Source organism: Eriocheir sinensis, unplaced genomic scaffold (assembly GCF_024679095.1).
Source record: "Eriocheir sinensis breed Jianghai 21 unplaced genomic scaffold, ASM2467909v1 Scaffold1298, whole genome shotgun sequence".
NCBI classification, from domain to species: Eukaryota; Metazoa; Arthropoda; class Malacostraca; order Decapoda; family Varunidae; genus Eriocheir; species Eriocheir sinensis.
The window spans coordinates 72937-83383 of record NW_026110626.1 but is presented as its reverse complement, the minus strand read 5'-3'; the positions used below and the strand labels follow the sequence as shown (position 1 = coordinate 83383).

The window sequence follows — 10447 nt, the reverse complement described above, 5'->3', positions numbered from 1 at the left end:
AATGTGCTTACAATACGAAAATGTTGATTTCCATGGAACCGTGCAAGGGATTTATACAAAAATAATAGTAAAAAGTATTTATGAATACTATTAAAATTAAGAAATTTGTGTGTAGAAAATAAATTATGTGTAGACTCAAATTTGTTCATATAAAACATACACCTAAATATCTTGTTTTGAGCTATTTGCAAGTTCTTGAGAAAGGAGGGCCATGTACATGCCCACACTGATACACAAAATATGAAATGAGGATAACATAACGTGTAATACATGCTGACAAGTGCTTCTGGTGTAAGGATGTTTCTTATTCTATATAAAATACCACACATCCTAGACAACTTAGTCACAACAGAGTTAATTTGATATTTCCAATTAATATTATCATCTATGAAAATGCCCAAAAATTTAGTATAACCTACTCTCTCCAGCTGTGTCCCCTCAAGTGTCACAGGCGGCATGTTAACTGTGATTGACCGATTTTGAAAGACTATATAATTAGTTTTTGTAACATTCAGACTTAGCTTATTATTTTTTATCCATTTGTAAATAGCTTCTAATTCAGTACAGAGATTTATATGTAAAACATCAATATTCTCATCATCCAATAATAAATTCTTATCATCAGCATAAATGGTATAATTGAATTTAGTACTTGCATTGGTAACGTCATTTATATAAACGAGGAAAAGAATTGGTCCTAAGATAGATCCTTGCGGTACACCCTTGTTGATTGGCTTGAAGGAAGAATAGTTTGAATTATAGTACACAGCTTGAAACCTATTTGTGATATAACTTTCGAATAATTTTAAAGGAACACCCCTAATACCAAAGTTACTAAGTTTACTTAAAAGAATTTTGTGAGACAGCGAATCAAAAGCCTTAGATAGGTCCAGAAAAACTCCAGCTAAATAATGCTTATTTTCTAAACACTTATAAACATTAGAAGAAAATTGCAAAACAGCTGATTCAGTTGAACGGCCTGATCTAAAGCCATGTGTGTGTGTGTGTGTGTGTGTGTGTGTGTGTGTGTGTGTGTGTGTGTGTGTGTGTGTGTGTATTGATATAATCTAATGGGGAAGGAGAAAGGGAGGAAGAGTGATAAAGTGAGAGATAAGACTAAAGATAAGAGGGTGTGAAAAAGGAGGAAACAAGGGAAATGAGTGGAGGAAATGGGACGGGAAAAGAAGAGAGAGGTAGGGAGGGTCAGGTAAAGGTGAGGAAAGAGGGGGGGAGAAGGGGTGTGAGTGGGAGAGAAAGAGATTAAAAGAGAGAGGAAGGGAGGGTCAGGTAAAGGTGAAGAAAGAGGGGGAGAGAAAGGGTGTGAGTGGGAGGGAAAGAGATTAAAATAGAGAGGTAGGGAGGGTCAGGTAAAGGTGAGGAAAGAGGGGAAGAGAAAGGGTGTGAGTGGGAGGGAAAGAGATTAAAAGAGAAAAACTGAGAAGAAGGTGAAAGAAAAAGAAGAAAGAAATGAGAAGGAAGGAGAAAAATACGGGGACGGAGAGGGAGAAGAAAGAAAGGAAGAGGGGGAGGAGTGAACCAGGGAAAAGTCTAACGGCGCAATAGGCCGCGACGGAAAAAAAATAGGTGACGTAGGTGCTTATTTAGATGTGTTCCTACTTACGTTGATTTTTATCGTTTTCATTTTTTAGGCTAGAAAATGCTTATTTTACCGTAAAATCCCGCAATATAGCGAAAAATCCGAGATATGATACAATTTAAAAAACCGCGACACAGCAACACCGCGATAAGTGAACCGCGATATGGCGAGGGATTACTGTGAGTGTATATATATATATATATATATATATATCTATATATATATATATATATATATATATATATATATATATATATATATATATATATATATATATATATATATATATATATATATATCAGCTTCCTCGAGGTTGGGCGTATTGTATCGTCTCCGCCAGTTCTTCTCCCCTGCACAGATGCTGTCCATATATAGGGGCCTTGTCTGCCCTCGTATGGAGTATGCATCACATGTGTGGGGGGGCTCCATTCACACAGCCCTCTTGGACAGAGTAGAGTCAAAGGCTCTTCGACGCCCTCGTCTCATCAACTCCCCTCCTCTTACCGACAGTCATCTACCTCTTAAATTCCGCCGCCATGTTGCCTCTCTTTCTATCTTCTACCGATATTTTCACGCTGACTGCTCTTTCGAACTTGCTAACTGCATGCCTCCCCCCCTCCCGCAGCCCCGTTACACTCTACTTTCTACTCTAGCTTATCCCTATACTGTCCAAGCCCCTTATGCAAGAGTTGACCAGCATCTTCACTCTTTCATCCCTTAGACTGTTAAACTCTGGAATAGCCTTCCTTTGTCTACATTTCCTCCTGCCTATGACTTGACCTCTTTCAAGAAGAGTGTATCAGACACCTCTCCTCCAGAAGTTGACCTCTTTTTTGGGCCACTCTTTACTTTTGTCTGTTGTGGGAGCGGTGAGTAGCGGGCTTTTTTTTACACTTTTTGTTGCCCTTGCGCCGTTCTCCTTTGTTGTAATATATATATATATATATATATATATATATATATATATATATATATATATATATATATATATATATATATATATATATATATATATATATATATATATATATATAGACAAAGGGGCCCCAAGCAGTTTCATATATCCCTTGCACTAAAGTGGCTCTGTTAGCATATTTAAATGTAAGCTGTGCTGCTAGTCCCTTGCAAGGGGGTTCTTTCAACTCACCTTCTTTTCCTGTGTTTGCAGACTTCCGTCAGCCAACTGTGAAGCAAGTGATGGAGACAGCTGCCAGTGCCGCAGTCCCTGCCACTGTGGTGCAGCAAGGATCACACCTTTGCAAGGCTGTGCAAAGGACAGGCATCACAAACAGTGTTGTGATTGTCATGATTCCAATTGACATCACGTCTCTCTTTAGATATGTAAGTATATTAAAATTCCGCCACAATATTGCCTCTCTATCTTTTATCATTATTTTCATGCTGACTACTCTTTTGATCTTGCTAACCGTATGCCTCCCCCTTTCTCGTGGCCCCACTGCACAGGACTTTCTACTCTAGCTCACTCCTTTGCTATCCAATTTCCTTATGCATGAATCAACCAGCATCTTCATCCTTTCACTCCTGTCTCTGGTAAATTTGGAACAGCCTTCCTTCCTCTATTTCCTCCTGCCTATGACTTGAACTCTTTCAAGAATGAAATATCAAGATACCTCTCCATCAATAGTTGATTTCTCGTTTGGCCGTTCTTTTACCGTTTACTGTTTGCCGTTGATGAAGTTTCAGGCCCCGCTCCACTTCTAGTGCAGCGCTCTGCGAGGGCCGTCAACAATCACAATGTTAGCCTCAATAATAATCCTCGATGCACTTATTCTCAAACATCATAGTGAGTGAGTCTTAATTGCTGTCATGAATAGTATCACAAATATCCATTGGTTCAGTTTTCATGTCTGATATTTTCGTTACAGTATCACAATTAAATATCCAACGACTATTTCCAACTCATTGAACATGTATCACACACAATTTATCTTCAAGTACAAACACTGATTAATAGCCATGATCGGTTATGTTACGAATTCTCTCAATTTCAATCTGAAGAACTACACAACGCTGGTCATTCGCTGATCGAGTGGTTGATTTCAGGCTTCTTGTACCTCACACAATTTATGGATTTCTCCTCAGAAATGGTGCACTCCTTTGATTGATGATCACCAGCACATTTATAACATTTTTGGGCTTCTCCATTGCTCTTAGCAGTACAGTTGGCCTCAAGATGGCTGTATCTCTGACAATGATAACATATAATTGCATGGTATCTGTCTCTCACTGTGTATATTCCCCATTCTAATTTTAACTTGTTGTGATTCTTGTAAATCAGCTCTCTCACAGTTGGGTCGCACCTCAAAATGTAGTGTATCGTGTTGCCAGCTGCAAGCTTACTAAAAATCAGCTCAATTTTATTATCAACACCCTGAATTGTGCGTAAGAACTCAGTGCAGTCTAAGATGGTCTCTTTTATTTTTTCCTTGGTCTCCTCTTTATGCATATTGCATATCATGATCTTTGGTTTCATCTTTCCAACACTCTTGGTACTAATTTGCTCAACAGACTCCAATTTTTGAGCAGCCTCAGCCCTTGTGTTCTCATTGTCAAAGTTCATGACAATATTACCTCCATTTGTGAATCCTGAATCAGTTATTTGAATGCCATTAAATGCTTGGGAGACTTAATCCTTCATATATGTTGCCTTCTTTTCCTGGGTAGAAGCTTTCACAACTCACCTCTCACTTCCTTTACTAACAACTCTAGGCCTGCCCTATCACCCTCACCCTATTCTACCCTTTCACTCTCTCCAGTCCCTATTTCCTATTGTTTTAGATTTTGCCAAAGCCTTCGACAAAGTCCCGCACAAAAGACTGATATTAAAATTGAAATACTACGGTATTTCAGGACCTATTCTACACTGGATCACTGCATTTCTTACTAACAGGACTCAACGTGTTCTTCTTGAGGGATCTTCATCTGACACTGTTCCTGTTTCTCCAGGTGTCCCACAAGGCACCGTTCTAGGCCCCCTTCTTTTCCTCCTGTACATTAACGATCTTCCACTGTCAACGCCTAACTCTTCCACTAGACTATTTGCCGACGATAGTTTGCTATTTAGAGCAGTAAAGACTACCGACGACTGCAGACTTCTACAAATAGACTTGGACACCCTCCAGCGGTGGGAGCGCACCTGGCAAATGCACTTCCGACCAGACAAATGCGAACTGTTAAGATTCACCAGAGCTCACAACCCCATCCATCACATTTACACTCTCCATAATTCAGAACTAGAATCAGTCCACGCACACAAGTATCTTGGTGTCCACCTATCCACTAACCTTAAGTTCAACACCCACATAGACCACATCAGTGCCACAGCCTGAGGAGGAATTTACATAACTGCACACCTGACATCAAACACATAGCTTATGACAACTTGTGAGACCAACACTTGAATACTGCTCCACGGTGTGGGATCCTTACACACACAGAAACATTGATAGGTTAGAACAAATCAACACCAAGGCGGCTAGGTTCATTACAAACAATTACACACGAACGCCTGGAATCACAACACGGATCAAATAACAGATAAACATCTCTTCACCTCTTCACATACGCAGACAAGCACACAGACTTACACTTATGTACAAGATCACAAACACTCACATTGACATTGACCCCAAACATACCTACACAACGCAAACAGTCAGCGTACTCGTAACACACACATCCATAAATACCAAACACATCACACTAACACTGACGCATACAAGCACTCATACTTTCCACGCACCATACGTGACTGGAACAGCCTCCCTCATCAGAATTTAGACTGCGGTACAATAGACTCATTCAGAACAAATAAACACTCACTTGTCACCACAACACACCAACACTAACAATTATACTTGATTCACTTCCCTCTCCTGCACACTCGGCTCCCCCGTCCCCCCAACAGCCAACACAAATATGCGTGTTATGCACTTGAAAAGTGCCCTGCGCATCATACATCCAGATCCAGATCCAGGAGATTCAACTTCACTTCCCTGCCTCTCTTTGCCACCTCAGCCCAATTGGCTTCAGCATGCTCAGCATGAAGCGTGTCAACAACTGATCCCAGCTCCTCATGCACATTCTCAGCCCTTGATTCAACCTCATCCTTAACCACAGATATTTCTTTAGATAATTTTTGCTTGAATTCATCCGATTTTTCCACAATGCTGGTAGCCAGAGATGCTTTATGGAGGCATGGGGTGCATATCCAATTTATTTTGGGTAATTATCCTGTTTTATCCCAGTCAAATTAGCACGGACTTCACATGACACCACCTATGACACAAACAACATCCAATCCACTTCTCGCCTGAGAATTCCACACAAACAAGCCCAACCCCCAGTCCCTTGGCCCTGACAGCTATGTCGACACTTTGTGTGGAGCTAGACGCAACACACATCCACTCAGGACCACGACCACTCACTTCCTATTTGCTTTTGTAGGAGCAGTGCTGAGCGGCCTTTTTTTTTTTTCTTTTGGTTCTTGCCTTCGTGCTATTTCCTCTGCCGGGAGAAAAAGATAATCTTTTGTGAGAGCAGCTGCCTTTAAACAAAAAAAAACATTTGTTTGTTTTTATTTAGTTTCAAGTAAAAATGAAAGAGACCATCTTGTGTAGTCATTCACTGATTCATGTGTTTTTACTCAAACAAAAAAAATGTTAATAAAATGGTTCTTAAACTTTCTCATGCAGCAGACCCCTTTTCCTAAAACTAATCATGTGGCAGACCCTTATTTATGAGAAAATTGCCCCCTTACAATAGTCTAGAGTTTAAAAGGTGTTTGTTTGCTAGAATATATACTAAAATTGTTACTGAATTATTTATTAATGATTTAACTTTAACATAACTTTTCAAGTTTTATCTCGCATAACTTTATTCATTCAGTTGTCAGTTACATTGTTTCAAGATATTATTATACATTTTATCTGATATTCAGAGTAGCCTGTGGACCCCTTGGAACGTTCTGTGAACCCCAAGGGGTCCGCGGAGCATACTTCAAGAAACTCTGTGTTTGTAATGACTAATCAGTTTCAAAATGAGAAGATGGTGGGTAGTCACCAAGCTGAGAATCAAAGGTGGTGAGCTACCTTTAAACTTCTCCTTAACTCCTATCTGGAACTAAGACAAAACTAGCATTGGCCAATCCTATCCTGTACTTAGCTGTTGGAGTTCAGAGTCGGGAGAAGGCAGAAGTCGAGGTAAACGTGGACACAGCTTCGTGGCAAGGCTGGCCCGAGTGAGATGTGTTCAGTCTGAAGTCTAGTAAGCGAGAGAGCCAGCGGTTGCGTTTCCAACCTCTAATGTCAATTGTGGTTACCACGTCGACCTTTGCCACATAGACAAAAATGAAACCTACCACTTCTAATTACTCTTTGTGGAATTAACTACCACCACTTGTTACTTAATTTTATCTGAAAGGCTGTAGATTAATAATTCCCAATCATATACATGTATATATAAATGGAATAGTTTCCACAGTGTTAATAAATACACCAACACTTCCTGCATAGTAAAACTGTCACTATTCCTGCCTCTCAAGTTTTTTTTTCTTTTTTTACAGCACAACAGGAAGTCATAGGCAAAAACTAAACAAAAAAGCAATGCTTCCAAAAAGTAGACAAGAGAAAATCCAAATTCAATATTCAAATATGATTGGAGAGCGACGTCGGACATGCTGAGTGTTCATGTTGTGAGGAGGGCTGCTTTAGAAATGACCAGTGACAGGGATAAAAGAATGAGTATGCTGGTTAACTCTTGCATAAGGGGTTTATATAGTATAGGGATGAGCAGGAGTAGAAAGTTGTGTGAAGTGAGGCCACAAGAAAGATAGAGGCATGTAGTTAGCAAATACAAAACAGTAGTTAGCATGAAATTACTGACAGAAGATAAAAGGAAATGCAACATGGAAAGTGAGGACATAGGAGAGAGTCTGTTAAATTTGCAGCACCCGCTTATCACTTTATGTGTTCATTGTAGGAGGTGTCTGGCTGAATACTCCCCTGCTTCCCTCAGGCTCATTATTTTTCTTTACCTCCCTGCCTGCGGATTTCCTACAAGAAGACATCACCAAGCTGAAGAAATGGAACAATGTGGCTGCTACAATTCAATGAAGAAAAATGTAAAGTCATGCACCTTGGGAGGGGATATCCAGCATACCAAAACCACATGGGAAACACTCAGCTATCCACCACAGAGGCAGAGAAAGACCTGGGAGTGTATTTGACCAGGCTACCAGTGAAAGCCAAATCCGTGCCAATCGCAGCGGACGGGTTAACATCCCTCTCACATACTCTTCTTTCATTTCTCTCACATTTTTCTTTGCCAACTTTCTCATACTGTTATCCTGTGAGGTAGTTTCCTCCTGCATTGCATTCTCTACAATTTAAGGGTTGTTTGTTTTTTACCCACATGTAAAATAAAGTTATTCAGTGTTCATGGTCTTGGTGGGAAAACCCTTTATTGGTTCTTAAAGGATTATGATTCTGTTGTTTATATTTGTTTTCCCTTATAGATAAATCTTACCAACAACTTATCATTTTGAATTTGTCTTCTGCATGCATATTGGTGAGTGACACTTTTTGAATGCTGGTCAACAAATAGATTATACCCACAGGTGTACGGTGAGCAGCTAGGTGACCGACTACCGAGATGGCTTGTTCTGGCCGAGGGAGGCGTCCCCGGTGGCCTGGAAGAGGTGCTGCAGGAGGAAACTCAGGTGGTGCTCGCTGTTTTTGTGCTTCCCCGGGTCTGCACATCTCACCTGTCTATCCATCAAGACAGAAAAGAGAGAGAGAGAGAGAGAGAGAGAGAGAGAGAGAGAGAGAGAGATTTACAAGAAAATCAGACCACACAGACCTCATGGTCCAGACTAGGTGGTCTGTCCTTAAACCTAAGTGATTCTACATTAATTAAATGGCTCCAAAACGTTGCATTTCAACTCTGGTTAACATTAAGTTGAAGGAAATGACGGTCGAGCTTGTTTTAAAGGAGTCAATCGTGTTACACTGGACCACTGAAGGTGGGAGCTTATTCCATTCTCGCACTACAAAGTTGGTGAAGAAAAAATTGGTGCAGTCTGAATTTACTTGTCTACATTTGAGATTTATGCCATTGTTCCTCATACACAAAGTGTCATCGATCATAAACAATGTTGATCTGTCTACATTCGTGAAACCATTAAGTATTTTAAACATTCGATCAGTTTTCCTCGGAGGCGACGTTTCTCAAGAGAGAACATGTTAAGAATGGATAGCCTTTCTTCGTAGGATTTGTTGCGCAAGGATGGGATCATTTTTGTTGCCCGACGCTGAACACCTTCTAATTTAGCAATGTCCTTTGCATGGTGGGGAGACCAAAACTGTACCGCATATTCCAAGTGGGGTCTGACTAAACTACTGGAGAGTGGAAGTATTACATCTTTATTCTTGAATAAAAAGTTTCTTTTAATGAAGCCCAACATTCTGCTCGCTTTATTTGCTGCATTGATGCATTGCTGTGAGAATTTGAGGTTTGACGCGATTTTGACCCCCAAGTCTTTAACGCATTGAACGTTTTTGAGTTGAACGCCGCGCATTTCGTAATCGAACTTCTTATTTATTGTTCCAACTTGAAGGACCTGGCACGTGTCTACGTTAAAGGGCATCTCCCATCTATCCGACCAAGCTGAAATTTTGTGCAAATCCTCTTGGAGGCTTTGCCTGTCTTCGTCAATGTGAACCGAGTTACCAATCTTTGTGTCGTCTGCAAATTTACTAATGCGATTATTGAGTCCAACATCCACATCATTGATGTAAATAATGAAGAGCACTGGGCCAAGAACCGTGCCCTGAGGGACGCCACTAGTAACCGGCGCCCACTCTGAGTTTAATCCGTCAATCGCCACTCTTTGTTGTCTGTTGTTCAACCAATTCGCGATCCATTGGTGTACTTGACCGTCAATACATATTTGCTTTAATTTGTTAAGTAATTTATGATGTGGGACTTTATCAAACGCTTTCTGGAAATCAAGACTAATGGGTCTGTAATTACCTGGTAATTTTTTGTCTCCTTTCTTAAAAATCGGTGTCACGTTAGCCTTTTTCCAATCCGAAGGGACGATGCCTTGTCGCAAGGACATATTGAATACGACTGTGAGGGAGGAGAGTATTTCGCTCTCTGTTTCTTTAAGCAGTATAGGATATACTTTGTCAGGTCTGGGAGAGAGAGAGAGAGAGAGAGAGAGTTGTGTCCCCTCTGTACTGTCTATTACAGCCACATAACACTCTCTGCCTCTCTTTCTCCCAAATATAATATACCAAGCTTAAGCATAAATAGATTAGTCATTCACAACAGTTTGCTGAGGTTCATGGTGGACTGATTATTGTATGACGTATAGATAAGTCGACAGATTGAAGAGGTTAAAGCTAAATATGACCAGCTGAGGTTCAGAGATGGGACCCCACAATCACACCTGCATATCACAACTAGGCAAATACACAAACACATGTTGACTAGTGATAAGATTTACCTTTTCACATCATAAGTTCTGGTGGCTTTCAGGTTCTGCTTGTGGTTCAGCATCCCCAGGGTGTTTATGAACTGCTCACTTCTCACATCAATGACTTTAACCAAGTGAGGTCAGTGGTGGCTTACAACTTGCCAATGTGTACAGACTGATAAACAAATAACATTACTCCTCAGATTTCATTTCAATATTTTTAAGTATTTTTATGAGGTGAATGTCTGAACCAAAATGGATCATTCTCTTGGCATCTTCCTGTAGCTGCTTTTTAGGAAGCTACATCTTGCTGGCAATTATTGTACTTATGGTTTTTCCTTGATTTATCT

At 40.3% G+C, this 10447-nt stretch overlaps 1 long non-coding RNA gene across 1 annotated transcript; it reads left to right on the top strand.

The window, feature by feature from the left end:
• The first annotated feature begins 2768 nt into the window (after window positions 1-2768).
• Window positions 2769-10238, top strand: LOC126989788 (uncharacterized). Its single transcript, XR_007743693.1, has 3 exons — window positions 2769-2938; window positions 8235-8336; window positions 10160-10238. It is a non-coding gene; the product is annotated as an uncharacterized LOC126989788 (long non-coding RNA).
• Window positions 10239-10447: the final 209 nt, after the last annotated feature.